Source organism: Stegodyphus dumicola, chromosome 3 (assembly GCF_044657685.1).
Source record: "Stegodyphus dumicola isolate Sdum_Otavi_A_Nest chromosome 3, ASM4465768v1".
NCBI lineage: Eukaryota > Metazoa > Arthropoda > Arachnida > Araneae > Eresidae > Stegodyphus > Stegodyphus dumicola.
This window is the reverse complement of record NC_140770.1, coordinates 12,307,966-12,324,371: the sequence shown is the minus strand read 5'-3', so window position 1 is coordinate 12,324,371 and position 16,406 is coordinate 12,307,966.

Below are 16,406 nucleotides of genomic sequence, written 5' to 3'. Positions count from 1 at the left end.
ACATTTTGGCTATCTCGGATTTTTAAAATTCGCGAATGGAGTTTCTGTAGGGAATTTCCGTTCGATTTTTGGGCTATTTTTTAAACATTCAAAAATTCGCCATAAAAAAACTATGGAAGCTAGGACCACCAAATTTGGAGAGTTTGTAGGTAAATGTAGGGAGCCCTTTCACACCAAAATTTGCGACATTCTATCGAACCGTTTCGGAGATATTCGCGAGTTTTTGTTTTAACATTACGGCGAAAAGGCCCGGACCCCCCATGGTGAGCCGCGATTGGCGAGCATGGGGAGGAAGGCCGAAACCCTGTTAGGCCATGTTTCAAATTTCAAGTCGATCGGACAATTAGGGCCCGAGATATGGGGGGTCAAAGTTTGGCCCATTTCCGTGACCATTGGGACGTCCCCCATCGAAATTTCGGTCGCTTGCGCCGGGGTCAAAAATTGAGCTACGAGAAAACGCTTGCGGGGGATTGTTCATGTGTCTCAATGGGAAGTACTGTGTGAGCGGTTTGAAATTCGGTGCAACGGTTAAAGGGAATTGTCGCGGCCGAAATGTGTCAAATTCGTGAACTTTGACCCTATGAAAGTCGGGTCCTATTGATCCTAGAGAGAAACATTTTTTTTAAATTGATGTACTCTTCGAGAGCAACATATTGGCTATCTCGGATTTTGAAAATTCGCGAATGGAGTTTCTGTAGGGAATTTCCGTTCGATTTTTGGGCTATTTTTTAAACATTCAAAAATTCGCCATAAAAAAACTATGGAAGCTAGGACCACCAAATTTGGAGGGTTTGTAGGTAAATGTAGGGAGCCCTTTCACACCAAAATTTGCGACATTCTATCGAACCGTTTCTGAGATATTCGCGAGTTTTTGTTTTAACATTACGGCGAAAAGGCCCGGACCCCCCATGGTGAGCCGCGATTGGCGAGCATGGGGAGGAAAGCCGAAACCCTGTTAGGCCATGTTTCGAATTTCAAGTCGATCGGACAATTAGGGCACGAGATATGGGGGGTCAAAATTTGGCCCATTTCCGTGACCATTGGGACGACCCCCATCGAAATTTCGGTCGCTTGCGCCGGGGTCAAAAATTGAGCTACGAGAAAACGCTTGCGGGGAATTGTTCATGTGTTTCAATGGGAAGTATTGTGTGAGCGGTTTGAAATTCGGTGCAACGGTTATAGGGAATTGTCGCGGCCGAAATGTGTCAAATTGGTGAAATTTGACCCTATGAAAGTCGGGTCCTACTGGGCCTAGAGAGAAACTTTTTTTCTTAAATTGATGTACTCTTCGAGAGCAACATTTTGGCTATCTCGGATTTTTAAAATTCGCGAATGGAGTTTCTGTAGGGAATTTCCGTTCGATTTTTGGGCTATTTTTTAAACATTCATAAATTCGCCATAAAAAAACTATGGAAGCTAGGACCACCAAATTTGGAGGGTTTGTAGGTAAATGTAGGGAGCCCTTTCACACCAAAATTTGCGACATTCTATCGAACCGTTTATGAGATATTCGCGAGTTTTTGTTTTAACATTACGGCGAAAAGGCCCGGACCCCCCATGGTGAGCCGCGTTTGGCGAGCATGGGGAGGAAGGCCGAAACCCTGTTAGACCATGTTTCAAATTTCAAGTCGATCGGACAATTAGGGCCCGAGATATGGGGGTCAAAGTTTGGCCCATTTCCGTGACCATTGGGACGTCCGCCATCGAAATTTCGGTCGCATGCGCCGGGGTCAAAAATTGAGCTACGACAAAACGCTTGCGGGGGATTGCTCATGTGTCTCAATGGGAAGTACTGCGTGAGCGGTTTGAAATTCGGTGCAAAGGTTATAGGGAATTGTCGCGACCGAAATGTGTCAAATTCGTGAACTTTGACCCTATGAAATTCGGGTCCTATTGGGCCTAGAGAGAAACTTTTTTTTTAAATTGATGTACTGAGAGCAACATTTTGGCTATCTCGGATTTTTAAAATTCGCGAATGGAGTTTCTGTAGGGAATTTCCGTTCGATTTTTGGGCTATTTTTTAAACTTTCAAAAATTCGCCATAAAAAAACTATGGAAGCTAGGACCACCAAATTTGGAGAGTTTGTAGGTAAATGTAGGGAGCCCTTTCACACCAAAATTTGCGACATTCTATTGAACCGTTTCGGAGATATTCGCGAGTTTTTGTTTTAACATTACGGCGAAAAGGCCCGGACCCCCCATGGTGAGCCGCGATTGGCGAGCATGGGGAGGAAGGCCGAAACGCTGTTAGGCCATGTTTCAAATTTCAAGTCGATCGGACAATTAGGGCCCGAGATATGGGGGGTCAAAGTTTGGCCCATTTCCGTGACCATTGGGACGTCCCCCATCGAAATTTCGGTCGCTTGCGCCGGGGTCAAAAATTGAGCTACGAGAAAACGCTTGCGGGGGATTGTTCATGTGTCTCAATGGGAAGTACTGTGTGAGCGGTTTGAAATTCGGTGCAACGGTTAATGGGAATTGTCGCGGCCGAAATGTGTCAAATTCGTGAACTTTGACCCTATGAAAGTCGGGTCCTATTGATCCTAGAGAGAAACATTTTTTTTAAATTGATGTACTCTTCGAGAGCAACATATTGGCTATCTCGGATTTTGAAAATTCGCGAATGGAGTTTCTGTAGGGAATTTCCGTTCGATTTTTGGGCTATTTTTTAAACCTTCAAAAATTCGCCATAAAAAAACTATGGAAGCTAGGACCACCAAATTTGGAGGGTTTGTAGGTAAATGTAGGGAGCCCTTTCACACCAAAATTTGCGACATTCTATCGAACCGTTTCTGAGATATTCGCGAGTTTTTGTTTTAACATTACGGCGAAAAGGCCCGGACCCCCCATGGTGAGCCGCGATTGGCGAGCATGGGGAGGAAAGCCGAAACCCTGTTAGGCCATGTTTCGAATTTCAAGTCGATCGGACAATTAGGGCACGAGATATGGGGGGTCAAAATTTGGCCCATTTCCGTGACCATTGGGACGACCCCCATCGAAATTTCGGTCGCTTGCGCCGGGGTCAAAAATTGAGCTACGAGAAAACGCTTGCGGGGAATTGTTCATGTGTTTCAATGGGAAGTATTGTGTGAGCGGTTTGAAATTCGGTGCAACGGTTATAGGGAATTGTCGCGGCCGAAATGTGTCAAATTCGTGAAATTTGACCCTATGAAAGTCGGGTCCTACTGGGCCTAGAGAGAAACTTTTTTTTTAAATTGATGTACTCTTCGAGAGCAACATTTTGGCTATCTCGGATTTTTAAAATTCGCGAATGGAGTTTCTGTAGGGAATTTCCGTTCGATTTTTGGGCTATTTTTTAAACATTCATAAATTCGCCATAAAAAAACTATGGAAGCTAGGACCACCAAATTTGGAGGGTTTGTAGGTAAATGTAGGGAGCCCTTTCACACCAAAATTTGCGACATTCTATCGAACCGTTTATGAGATATTCGCGAGTTTTTGTTTTAACATTACGGCGAAAAGGCCCGGACCCCCCATGGTGAGCCGCGTTTGGCGAGCATGGGGAGGAAGGCCGAAACCCTGTTAGACCATGTTTCAAATTTCAAGTCGATCGGACAATTAGGGCCCGAGATATGGGGGTCAAAGTTTGGCCCATTTCCGTGACCATTGGGACGTCCGCCATCGAAATTTCGGTCGCATGCGCCGGGGTCAAAAATTGAGCTACGACAAAACGCTTGCAGGGGATTGCTCATGTGTCTCAATGGGAAGTACTGCGTGAGCGGTTTGAAATTCGGTGCAAAGGTTATAGGGAATTGTCGCGGCCGAAATGTGTCAAATTCCTGAACTTTGACCCTATGAAAGTCGGGTCCTATTGGGCCTAGAGAGAAACTTTTTTTTTTAAATTGATGTACTGATAGCAACATTTTGGCTATCTCGGATTTTTAAAATTCGCGAATGGAGTTTCTGTAGGGAATTCCCGTTCGATTTTTGGGCTATTTTTTAAACCTTCAAAAATTCGCCATAAAAAAGCTATGGAAGCTAGGACCACCAAATTTGGAGAGTTTGTAGGTAAATCTAAGGAGCCCTTTCACACCAAAATTTGCGACATTCTATCGAACCGTTTCGGAGATATTCGCGAGTTTTTGTTTTAAAATTACGGCGAAAAGGCCCGGACCCCCCATGGTGAGCCGCGATTGGCGAGCACGGGGAGGAAGGCCAAACCCTGTTAGGCCACGTTTCAAATTTCAAGTCGATCGGACAATTAGGGCCCGAGATATGGGGGGTCAAAGTTTGGCCCATTTCCGTGACCATTGGGACGTCCCCCATCGAAATTTCGGTCGCTTGCGCCGGGGTCAAAAATTGAGCTACGAGAAAACGCTTGCGGGGGATTGTTCATGTGTCTCAATGGGAAGTACTGTGTGAGCGGTTTGAAATTCGGTGCAACGGTTAAAGGGAATTGTCGCGGCCGAAATGTGTCAAATTCGTGAACTTTGACCCTATGAAAGTCGGGTCCTATTGATCCTAGAGAGAAACATTTTTTTTAAATTGATGTACTCTTCGAGAGCAACATATTGGCTATCTCGGATTTTGTAAATTCGCGAATGGAGTTTCTGTAGGGAATTTCCGTTCGATTTTTGGGCTATTTTTTAAACCTTCAAAAATTCGCCATAAAAAAACTATGGAAGCTAGGACCACCAAATTTGGAGGGTTTGTAGGTAAATGTAGGGAGCCCTTTCACACCAAAATTTGCGACATTCTATTGAACCGTTTCTGAGATATTCGCGAGTTTTTGTTTTAACATTACGGCGAAAAGGCCCGGACCCCCCATGGTGAGCCGCGATTGGCGAGCATGGGGAGGAAAGCCGAAACCCTGTTAGGCCATGTTTCGAATTTCAAGTCGATCGGACAATTAGGGCACGAGATATGGGGGGTGAAAATTTGGCCCATTTCCGTGACCATTGGGACGACCCCCATCGAAATTTCGGTCGCTTGCGCCGGGGTCAAAAATTGAGCTACGAGAAGACGCTTGCGGGGAATTGTTCATGTGTTTCAATGGGAAGTATTGTGTGAGCGGTTTGAAATTCGGTGCAACGGTTATAGGGAATTGTCGCGGCCGAAATGTGTCAAATTCGTGAAATTTGACCCTATGAAAGTCGGGTCCTACTGGGCCTAGAGAGAAACTTTTTTTTTTTAAATTGATGTACTCTTCGAGAGCAACATTTTGGCTATCTCGGATTTTTAAAATTCGCGAATGGAGTTTCTGTAGGGAATTTCCGTTCGATTTTTGGGCTATTTTTTAAACCTTCAAAAATTCGCCATAAAAAAGCTATGGAAGCTAGGACCACCAAATTTAAAGAGTTTGTAGGTAAATGTAGGGAGCCCTTTCACACCAAAATTTGCGACATTCTATCGAACCGTTTCGGAGATATTCGCGAGTTTTTGTTTTAACATTACGGCGAAAAGGCCCGGACCCCCCATGGTGAGCCGCGTTTGGCGAGCATGGGGAGGAAGGCCAAACCCTGTTAGGCCACGTTTCAAATTTCAAGTCGATCGGACAATTAGGGCCCGAGATATGGGGGTTCAAAGTTTGGCCCATTTCCGTGACCATTGGGACGTCCCCCATCGAAATTTCGGTCGCTTGCGCCGGGGTCAAAAATTGAGCTACGAGAAAACGCTTGCGGGGGATTGTTCATGTGTCTCAATGGGAAGTACTGTGTGAGCGGTTTGAAATTCGGTGCAACGGTTAAAGGGAATTGTCGCGGCCGAAATGTGTCAAATTCGTGAACTTTGACCCTATGAAAGTCGGGTCCTATTGATCCTAGAGAGAAACATTTTTTTTAAATTGATGTACTCTTCGAGAGCAACATATTGGCTATCTCGGATTTTGTAAATTCGCGAATGGAGTTTCTGTAGGGAATTTCCGTTCGATTTTTGGGCTATTTTTTAAACCTTCAAAAATTCGCCATAAAAAAACTATGGAAGCTAGGACCACCAAATTTGGAGGGTTTGTAGGTAAATGTAGGGAGCCCTTTCACACCAAAATTTGCGACATTCTATTGAACCGTTTCTGAGATATTCGCGAGTTTTTGTTTTAACATTACGGCGAAAAGGCCCGGACCCCCCATGGTGAGCCGCGATTGGCGAGCATGGGGAGGAAAGCCGAAACCCTGTTAGGCCATGTTTCGAATTTCAAGTCGATCGGACAATTAGGGCACGAGATATGGGGGGTGAAAATTTGGCCCATTTCCGTGACCATTGGGACGACCCCCATCGAAATTTCGGTCGCTTGCGCCGGGGTCAAAAATTGAGCTACGAGAAGACGCTTGCGGGGAATTGTTCATGTGTTTCAATGGGAAGTATTGTGTGAGCGGTTTGAAATTCGGTGCAACGGTTATAGGGAATTGTCGCGGCCGAAATGTGTCAAATTCGTGAAATTTGACCCTATGAAAGTCGGGTCCTACTGGGCCTAGAGAGAAACTTTTTTTTTTTAAATTGATGTACTCTTCGAGAGCAACATTTTGGCTATCTCGGATTTTTAAAATTCGCGAATGGAGTTTCTGTAGGGAATTTCCGTTCGATTTTTGGGCTATTTTTTAAACCTTCAAAAATTCGCCATAAAAAAGCTATGGAAGCTAGGACCACCAAATTTAAAGAGTTTGTAGGTAAATGTAGGGAGCCCTTTCACACCAAAATTTGCGACATTCTATCGAACCGTTTCGGAGATATTCGCGAGTTTTTGTTTTAACATTACGGCGAAAAGGCCCGGACCCCCCATGGTGAGCCGCGATCGGCGAGCATGGGGAGGAAGGCCGAAACCCTGTTAGGCCATGTTTCGAATTTCAAGTCGATCGGACAATTAGGGCACGAGATATGGGGGGTCAAAATTTGGCCCATTTCCGTGACCATTGGGAGAACCCCCATCGAAATTTCGGTCGCTTGCGCCGTGGTCAAAACTTGAGCTACGAGAAAACGCTTGCGGGGGATTGTTCATGTGTCTCAATGGGAAGTACTGTGTGAGCGGTTTGAAATTCGGTGCAACGGTTATAGGGAATTGTCGCGCCGAAATGTGTCAAATTCGTGAAATTTGACCCTATGAAAGTCGGGTCCTACTGGGCCTAGAGAGAAACTTTTTGTTTAAATTGATGTACTCTTCGAGAGCAACATTTTGGCTATCTCGGATTTTTAAAATTCGCGAATGGAGTTTCTGTAGGGAATTTCCGTTCGATTTTTGGGCTATTTTTTAAACATTCATAAATTCGCCATAAAAAAACTATGGAAGCTAGGACCACCAAATTTGGAGGGTTTGTAGGTAAATGTAGGGAGCCCTTTCACACCAAAATTTGCCACATTCTATCGAACCGTTTATGAGATATTCGCGAGTTTTTGTTTTAACATTACGGCGAAAAGGCCCGGACCCCCCATGGTGAGCCGCGTTTGGCGAGCATGGGGAGGAAGGCCGAAACCCTGTTAGACCATGTTTCAAATTTCAAGTCGATCGGACAATTAGGGCCCGAGATATGGGGGTCAAAGTTTGGCCCATTTCCGTGACCATTGGGACGTCCGCCATCGAAATTTCGGTCGCATGCGCCGGGGTCAAAAATTGAGCTACAACAAAACGCTTGCGGGGGATTGCTCATGTGTCTCAATGGGAAGTACTGCGTGAGCGGTTTGAAATTCGGTGCAAAGGTTATAGGGAATTGTCGCGACCGAAATGTGTCAAATTCGTGAACTTTGACCCTATGAAATTCGGGTCCTATTGGGCCTAGAGAGAAACATTTTTTTTAAATTGATGTACTCTTCGAGAGCAACATATTGGCTATCTCGGATTTTGAAAATTCGCGAATGGAGTTTCTGTAGGGAATTTCCGTTCGATTTTTGGGCTATTTTTTAAACATTCAAAAATTCGCCATAAAAAAACTATGGAAGCTAGGACCACCAAATTTGGAGGGTTTGTAGGTAAATGTAGGGAGCCCTTTCACACCAAAATTTGCGACATTCTATCGAACCGTTTCTGAGATATTCGCGAGTTTTTGTTTTAACATTACGGCGAAAAGGCCCGGACCCCCCATGGTGAGCCGCGATTGGCGAGCATGGGGAGGAAAGCCGAAACCCTGTTAGGCCATGTTTCGAATTTCAAGTCGATCGGACAATTAGGGCACGAGATATGGGGGGTCAAAATTTGGCCCATTTCCGTGACCATTGGGACGACCCCCATCGAAATTTCGGTCGCTTGCGCCGGGGTCAAAAATTGAGCTACGAGAAAACGCTTGCGGGGAATTGTTCATGTGTTTCAATGGGAAGTATTGTGTGAGCGGTTTGAAATTCGGTGCAACGGTTATAGGGAATTGTCGCGGCCGAAATGTGTCAAATTCGTGAAATTTGACCCTATGAAAGTCGGGTCCTACTGGGCCTAGAGAGAAACTTTTTTTCTTAAATTGATGTACTCTTCGAGAGCAACATTTTGGCTATCTCGGATTTTTAAAATTCGCGAATGGAGTTTCTGTAGGGAATTTCCGTTCGATTTTTGGGCTATTTTTTAAACATTCATAAATTCGCCATAAAAAAACTATGGAAGCTAGGACCACCAAATTTGTAGGGTTTGTAGGTAAATGTAGGGAGCCCTTTCACACCAAAATTTGCGACATTCTATCGAACCGTTTATGAGATATTCGCGAGTTTTTGTTTTAACATTACGGCGAAAAGGCCCGGACCCCCCATGGTGAGCCGCGTTTGGCGAGCATGGGGAGGAAGGCCGAAACCCTGTTAGACCATGTTTCAAATTTCAAGTCGATCGGACAATTAGGGCCCGAGATATGGGGGTCAAAGTTTGGCCCATTTCCGTGACCATTGGGACGTCCGCCATCGAAATTTCGGTCGCATGCGCCGGGGTCAAAAATTGAGCTACGACAAAACGCTTGCGGGGGATTGCTCATGTGTCTCAATGGGAAGTACTGCGTGAGCGGTTTGAAATTCGGTGCAAAGGTTATAGGGAATTGTCGCGACCGAAATGTGTCAAATTCGTGAACTTTGACCCTATGAAATTCGGGTCCTATTGGGCCTAGAGAGAAACTTTTTTTTTAAATTGATGTACTGAGAGCAACATTTTGGCTGTCTCGGATTTTTAAAATTCGCGAATGGAGTTTCTGTAGGGAATTTCCGTTCGATTTTTGGGCTATTTTTTAAACCTTCAAAAATTCGCCATAAAAAAACTATGGAAGCTAGGACCACCAAATTTGGAGGGTTTGTAGGTAAATGTAGGGAGCCCTTTCACACCAAAATTTGCGACATTCTATCGAACCGTTTCTGAGATATTCGCGAGTTTTTGTTTTAACATTACGGCGAAAAGGCCCGGACCCCCCATGGTGAGCCGCGATTGGCGAGCATGGGGAGGAAAGCCGAAACCCTGTTAGGCCATGTTTCGAATTTCAAGTCGATCGGACAATTAGGGCACGAGATATGGGGGGTCAAAATTTGGCCCATTTCCGTGACCATTGGGACGACCCCCATCGAAATTTCGGTCGCTTGCGCCGGGGTCAAAAATTGAGCTACGAGAAAACGCTTGCGGGGAATTGTTCATGTGTTTCAATGGGAAGTATTGTGTGAGCGGTTTGAAATTCGGTGCAACGGTTATAGGGAATTGTCGCGGCCGAAATGTGTCAAATTCGTGAAATTTGACCCTATGAAAGTCGGGTCCTACTGGGCCTAGAGAGAAACTTTTTTTTTAAATTGATGTACTCTTCGAGAGCAACATTTTGGCTATCTCGGATTTTTAAAATTCGCGAATGGAGTTTCTGTAGGGAATTTCCGTTCGATTTTTGGGCTATTTTTTAAACATTCATAAATTCGCCATAAAAAAACTATGGAAGCTAGGACCACCAAATTTGGAGGGTTTGTAGGTAAATGTAGGGAGCCCTTTCACACCAAAATTTGCGACATTCTATCGAACCGTTTATGAGATATTCGCGAGTTTTTGTTTTAACATTACGGCGAAAAGGCCCGGACCCCCCATGGTGAGCCGCGTTTGGCGAGCATGGGGAGGAAGGCCGAAACCCTGTTAGACCATGTTTCAAATTTCAAGTCGATCGGACAATTAGGGCCCGAGATATGGGGGTCAAAGTTTGGCCCATTTCCGTGACCATTGGGACGTCCGCCATCGAAATTTCGGTCGCATGCGCCGGGGTCAAAAATTGAGCTACGACAAAACGCTTGCAGGGGATTGCTCATGTGTCTCAATGGGAAGTACTGCGTGAGCGGTTTGAAATTCGGTGCAAAGGTTATAGGGAATTGTCGCGGCCGAAATGTGTCAAATTCGTGAACTTTGACCCTATGAAAGTCGGGTCCTATTGGGCCTAGAGAGAAACTTTTTTTTTTAAATTGATGTACTGATAGCAACATTTTGGCTATCTCGGATTTTTAAAATTCGCGAATGGAGTTTCTGTAGGGAATTTCCGTTCGATTTTTGGGCTATTTTTTAAACCTTCAAAAATTCGCCATAAAAAAGCTATGGAAGCTAGGACCACCAAATTTGGAGAGTTTGTAGGTAAATCTAAGGAGCCCTTTCACACCAAAATTTGCGACATTCTATCGAACCGTTTCGGAGATATTCGCGAGTTTTTGTTTTAAAATTACGGCGAAAAGGCCCGGACCCCCCATGGTGAGCCGCGATTGGCGAGCACGGGGAGGAAGGCCAAACCCTGTTAGGCCACGTTTCAAATTTCAAGTCGATCGGACAATTAGGGCCCGAGATATGGGGGGTCAAAGTTTGGCCCATTTCCGTGACCATTGGGACGTCCCCCATCGAAATTTCGGTCGCTTGCGCCGGGGTCAAAAATTGAGCTACGAGAAAACGCTTGCGGGGGATTGTTCATGTGTCTCAATGGGAAGTACTGTGTGAGCGGTTTGAAATTCGGTGCAAGGGTTAAAGGGAATTGTCGCGGCCGAAATGTGTCAAATTCGTGAACTTTGACCCTATGAAAGTCGGGTCCTATTGATCCTAGAGAGAAACATTTTTTTTAAATTGATGTACTCTTCGAGAGCAACATATTGGCTATCTCGGATTTTGTAAATTCGCGAATGGAGTTTCTGTAGGGAATTTCCGTTCGATTTTTGGGCTATTTTTTAAACCTTCAAAAATTCGCCATAAAAAAACTATGGAAGCTAGGACCACCAAATTTGGAGGGTTTGTAGGTAAATGTAGGGAGCCCTTTCACACCAAAATTTGCGACATTCTATTGAACCGTTTCTGAGATATTCGCGAGTTTTTGTTTTAACATTACGGCGAAAAGGCCCGGACCCCCCATGGTGAGCCGCGATTGGCGAGCATGGGGAGGAAAGCCGAAACCCTGTTAGGCCATGTTTCGAATTTCAAGTCGATCGGACAATTAGGGCACGAGATATGGGGGGTGAAAATTTGGCCCATTTCCGTGACCATTGGGACGACCCCCATCGAAATTTCGGTCGCTTGCGCCGGGGTCAAAAATTGAGCTACGAGAAGACGCTTGCGGGGAATTGTTCATGTGTTTCAATGGGAAGTATTGTGTGAGCGGTTTGAAATTCGGTGCAACGGTTATAGGGAATTGTCGCGGCCGAAATGTGTCAAATTCGTGAAATTTGACCCTATGAAAGTCGGGTCCTACTGGGCCTAGAGAGAAACTTTTTTTTTTAAATTGATGTACTCTTCGAGAGCAACATTTTGGCTATCTCGGATTTTTAAAATTCGCGAATGGAGTTTCTGTAGGGAATTTCCGTTCGATTTTTGGGCTATTTTTTAAACATTCATAAATTCGCCATAAAAAAACTATGGAAGCTAGGACCAACAAATTTGGAGGGTTTGTAGGTAAATGTAGGGAGCGCTTTCACACCAAAATTTGCGACATTCTATCGAACCGTTTATGAGATATTCGCGAGTTTTTGTTTTAACATTACGGCGAAAAGGCCCGGACCCCCCATGGTGAGCCGCGTTTGGCGAGCATGGGGAGGAAGGCCAAACCCTGTTAGGCCACGTTTCAAATTTCAAGTCGATCGGACAATTAGGGCCCGAGATATGGGGGTTCAAAGTTTGGCCCATTTCCGTGACCATTGGGACGTCCCCCATCGAAATTTCGGTCGCTTGCGCCGGGGTCAAAAATTGAGCTACGAGAAAACGCTTGCGGGGGATTGTTCATGTGTCTCAATGGGAAGTACTGTGTGAGCGGTTTGAAATTCGGTGCAACGGTTAAAGGGAATTGTCGCGGCCGAAATGTGTCAAATTCGTGAACTTTGACCCTATGAAAGTCGGGTCCTATTGATCCTAGAGAGAAACATTTTTTTTAAATTGATGTACTCTTCGAGAGCAACATATTGGCTATCTCGGATTTTGTAAATTCGCGAATGGAGTTTCTGTAGGGAATTTCCGTTCGATTTTTGGGCTATTTTTTAAACCTTCAAAAATTCGCCATAAAAAAACTATGGAAGCTAGGACCACCAAATTTGGAGGGTTTGTAGGTAAATGTAGGGAGCCCTTTCACACCAAAATTTGCGACATTCTATTGAACCGTTTCTGAGATATTCGCGAGTTTTTGTTTTAACATTACGGCGAAAAGGCCCGGACCCCCCATGGTGAGCCGCGATTGGCGAGCATGGGGAGGAAAGCCGAAACCCTGTTAGGCCATGTTTCGAATTTCAAGTCGATCGGACAATTAGGGCACGAGATATGGGGGGTGAAAATTTGGCCCATTTCCGTGACCATTGGGACGACCCCCATCGAAATTTCGGTCGCTTGCGCCGGGGTCAAAAATTGAGCTACGAGAAGACGCTTGCGGGGAATTGTTCATGTGTTTCAATGGGAAGTATTGTGTGAGCGGTTTGAAATTCGGTGCAACGGTTATAGGGAATTGTCGCGGCCGAAATGTGTCAAATTCGTGAAATTTGACCCTATGAAAGTCGGGTCCTACTGGGCCTAGAGAGAAACTTTTTTTTTTTAAATTGATGTACTCTTCGAGAGCAACATTTTGGCTATCTCGGATTTTTAAAATTCGCGAATGGAGTTTCTGTAGGGAATTTCCGTTCGATTTTTGGGCTATTTTTTAAACCTTCAAAAATTCGCCATAAAAAAGCTATGGAAGCTAGGACCACCAAATTTAAAGAGTTTGTAGGTAAATGTAGGGAGCCCTTTCACACCAAAATTTGCGACATTCTATCGAACCGTTTCGGAGATATTCGCGAGTTTTTGTTTTAACATTACGGCGAAAAGGCCCGGACCCCCCATGGTGAGCCGCGATCGGCGAGCATGGGGAGGAAGGCCGAAACCCTGTTAGGCCATGTTTCGAATTTCAAGTCGATCGGACAATTAGGGCACGAGATATGGGGGGTCAAAATTTGGCCCATTTCCGTGACCATTGGGAGAACCCCCATCGAAATTTCGGTCGCTTGCGCCGTGGTCAAAACTTGAGCTACGAGAAAACGCTTGCGGGGGATTGTTCATGTGTCTCAATGGGAAGTACTGTGTGAGCGGTTTGAAATTCGGTGCAACGGTTATAGGGAATTGTCGCGGCCGAAATGTGTCAAATTCGTGAAATTTGACCCTATGAAAGTCGGGTCCTACTGGGCCTAGAGAGAAACTTTTTGTTTAAATTGATGTACTCTTCGAGAGCAACATTTTGGCTATCTCGGATTTTTAAAATTCGCGAATGGAGTTTCTGTAGGGAATTTCCGTTCGATTTTTGGGCTATTTTTTAAACATTCATAAATTCGCCATAAAAAAACTATGGAAGCTAGGACCACCAAATTTGGAGGGTTTGTAGGTAAATGTAGGGAGCCCTTTCACACCAAAATTTGCGACATTCTATCGAACCGTTTATGAGATATTCGCGAGTTTTTGTTTTAACATTACGGCGAAAAGGCCCGGACCCCCCATGGTGAGCCGCGTTTGGCGAGCATGGGGAGGAAGGCCGAAACCCTGTTAGACCATGTTTCAAATTTCAAGTCGATCGGACAATTAGGGCCCGAGATATGGGGGTCAAAGTTTGGCCCATTTCCGTGACCATTGGGACGTCCGCCATCGAAATTTCGGTCGCATGCGCCGGGGTCAAAAATTGAGCTACGACAAAACGCTTGCGGGGGATTGCTCATGTGTCTCAATGGGAAGTACTGCGTGAGCGGTTTGAAATTCGGTGCAAAGGTTATAGGGAATTGTCGCGACCGAAATGTGTCAAATTCGTGAACTTTGACCCTGTGAAATTCGGGTCCTATTGGGCCTAGAGAGAAACTTTTTTTTTAAATTGATGTACTGAGAGCAACATTTTGGCTGTCTCGGATTTTTAAAATTCGCGAATGGAGTTTCTGTAGGGAATTTCCGTTCGATTTTTGGGCTATTTTTTAAACTTTCAAAAATTCGCCATAAAAAAACTATGGAAGCTAGGACCACCAAATTTGGAGAGTTTGTAGGTAAATGTAGGGAGCCCTTTCACACCAAAATTTGCGACATTCTATTGAACCGTTCCGGAGATATTCGCGAGTTTTTGTTTTAACATTACGGCGAAAAGGCCCGGACCCCCCATGGTGAGCCGCGATTGGCGAGCATGGGGAGGAAGGCCGAAACCCTGTTAGGCCATGTTTCAAATTTCAAGTCGATCGGACAATTACGGCCCGAGATATGGGGGGTCAAAGTTTGGCCCATTTCCGTGACCATTGGGACGTCCCCCATCGAAATTTCGGTCGCTTGCGCCGGGGTCAAAAATTGAGCTACGAGAAAACGCTTGCGGGGGATTGTTCATGTGTCTCAATGGGAAGTACTGTGTGAGCGGTTTGAAATTCGGTGCAACGGTTAAAGGGAATTGTCGCGGCCGAAATGTGTCAAATTCGTGAACTTTGACCCTATGAAAGTCGGGTCCTATTGATCCTAGAGAGAAACATTTTTTTTAAATTGATGTACTCTTCGAGAGCAACATATTGGCTATCTCGGATTTTGAAAATTCGCGAATGGAGTTTCTGTAGGGAATTTCCGTTCGATTTTTGGGCTATTTTTTAAACCTTCAAAAATTCGCCATAAAAAAACTATGGAAGCTAGGACCACCAAATTTGGAGGGTTTGTAGGTAAATGTAGGGAGCCCTTTCACACCAAAATTTGCGACATTCTATCGAACCGTTTCTGAGATATTCGCGAGTTTTTGTTTTAACATTACGGCGAAAAGGCCCGGACCCCCCATGGTGAGCCGCGATTGGCGAGCATGGGGAGGAAAGCCGAAACCCTGTTAGGCCATGTTTCGAATTTCAAGTCGATCGGACAATTAGGGCACGAGATATGGGGGGTCAAAATTTGGCCCATTTCCGTGACCATTGGGACGACCCCCATCGAAATTTCGGTCGCTTGCGCCGGGGTCAAAAATTGAGCTACGAGAAAACGCTTGCGGGGAATTGTTCATGTGTTTCAATGGGAAGTATTGTGTGAGCGGTTTGAAATTCGGTGCAACGGTTATAGGGAATTGTCGCGGCCGAAATGTGTCAAATTCGTGAAATTTGACCCTATGAAAGTCGGGTCCTACTGGGCCTAGAGAGAAACTTTTTTTTTTAAATTGATGTACTCTTCGAGAGCAACATTTTGGCTATCTCGGATTTTTAAAATTCGCGAATGGAGTTTCTGTAGGGAATTTCCGTTCGATTTTTGGGCTATTTTTTAAACATTCATAAATTCGCCATAAAAAAACTATGGAAGCTAGGACCACCAAATTTGGAGGGTTTGTAGGTAAATGTAGGGAGCCCTTTCACACCAAAATTTGCGACATTCTATCGAACCGTTTATGAGATATTCGCGAGTTTTTGTTTTAACATTACGGCGAAAAGGCCCGGACCCCCCATGGTGAGCCGCGTTTGGCGAGCATGGGGAGGAAGGCCGAAACCCTGTTAGACCATGTTTCAAATTTCAAGTCGATCGGACAATTAGGGCCCGAGATATGGGGGTCAAAGTTTGGCCCATTTCCGTGACCATTGGGACGTCCGCCATCGAAATTTCGGTCGCATGCGCCGGGGTCAAAAATTGAGCTACGACAAAACGCTTGCAGGGGATTGCTCATGTGTCTCAATGGGAAGTACTGCGTGAGCGGTTTGAAATTCGGTGCAAAGGTTATAGGGAATTGTCGCGGCCGAAATGTGTCAAATTCGTGAACTTTGACCCTATGAAAGTCGGGTCCTATTGGGCCTAGAGAGAAACTTTTTTTTTAAATTGATGTACTGATAGCAACATTTTGGCTATCTCGGATTTTTAAAATTCGCGAATGGAGTTTCTGTAGGGAATTTCCGTTCGATTTTTGGGCTATTTTTTAAACCTTCAAAAATTCGCCATAAAAAAGCTATGGAAGCTAGGACCACCAAATTTGGAGAGTTTGTAGGTAAATCTAAGGAGCCCTTTCACACCAAAATTTGCGACATTCTATCGAACCGTTTCGGAGATATTCGCGAGTTTTTGTTTT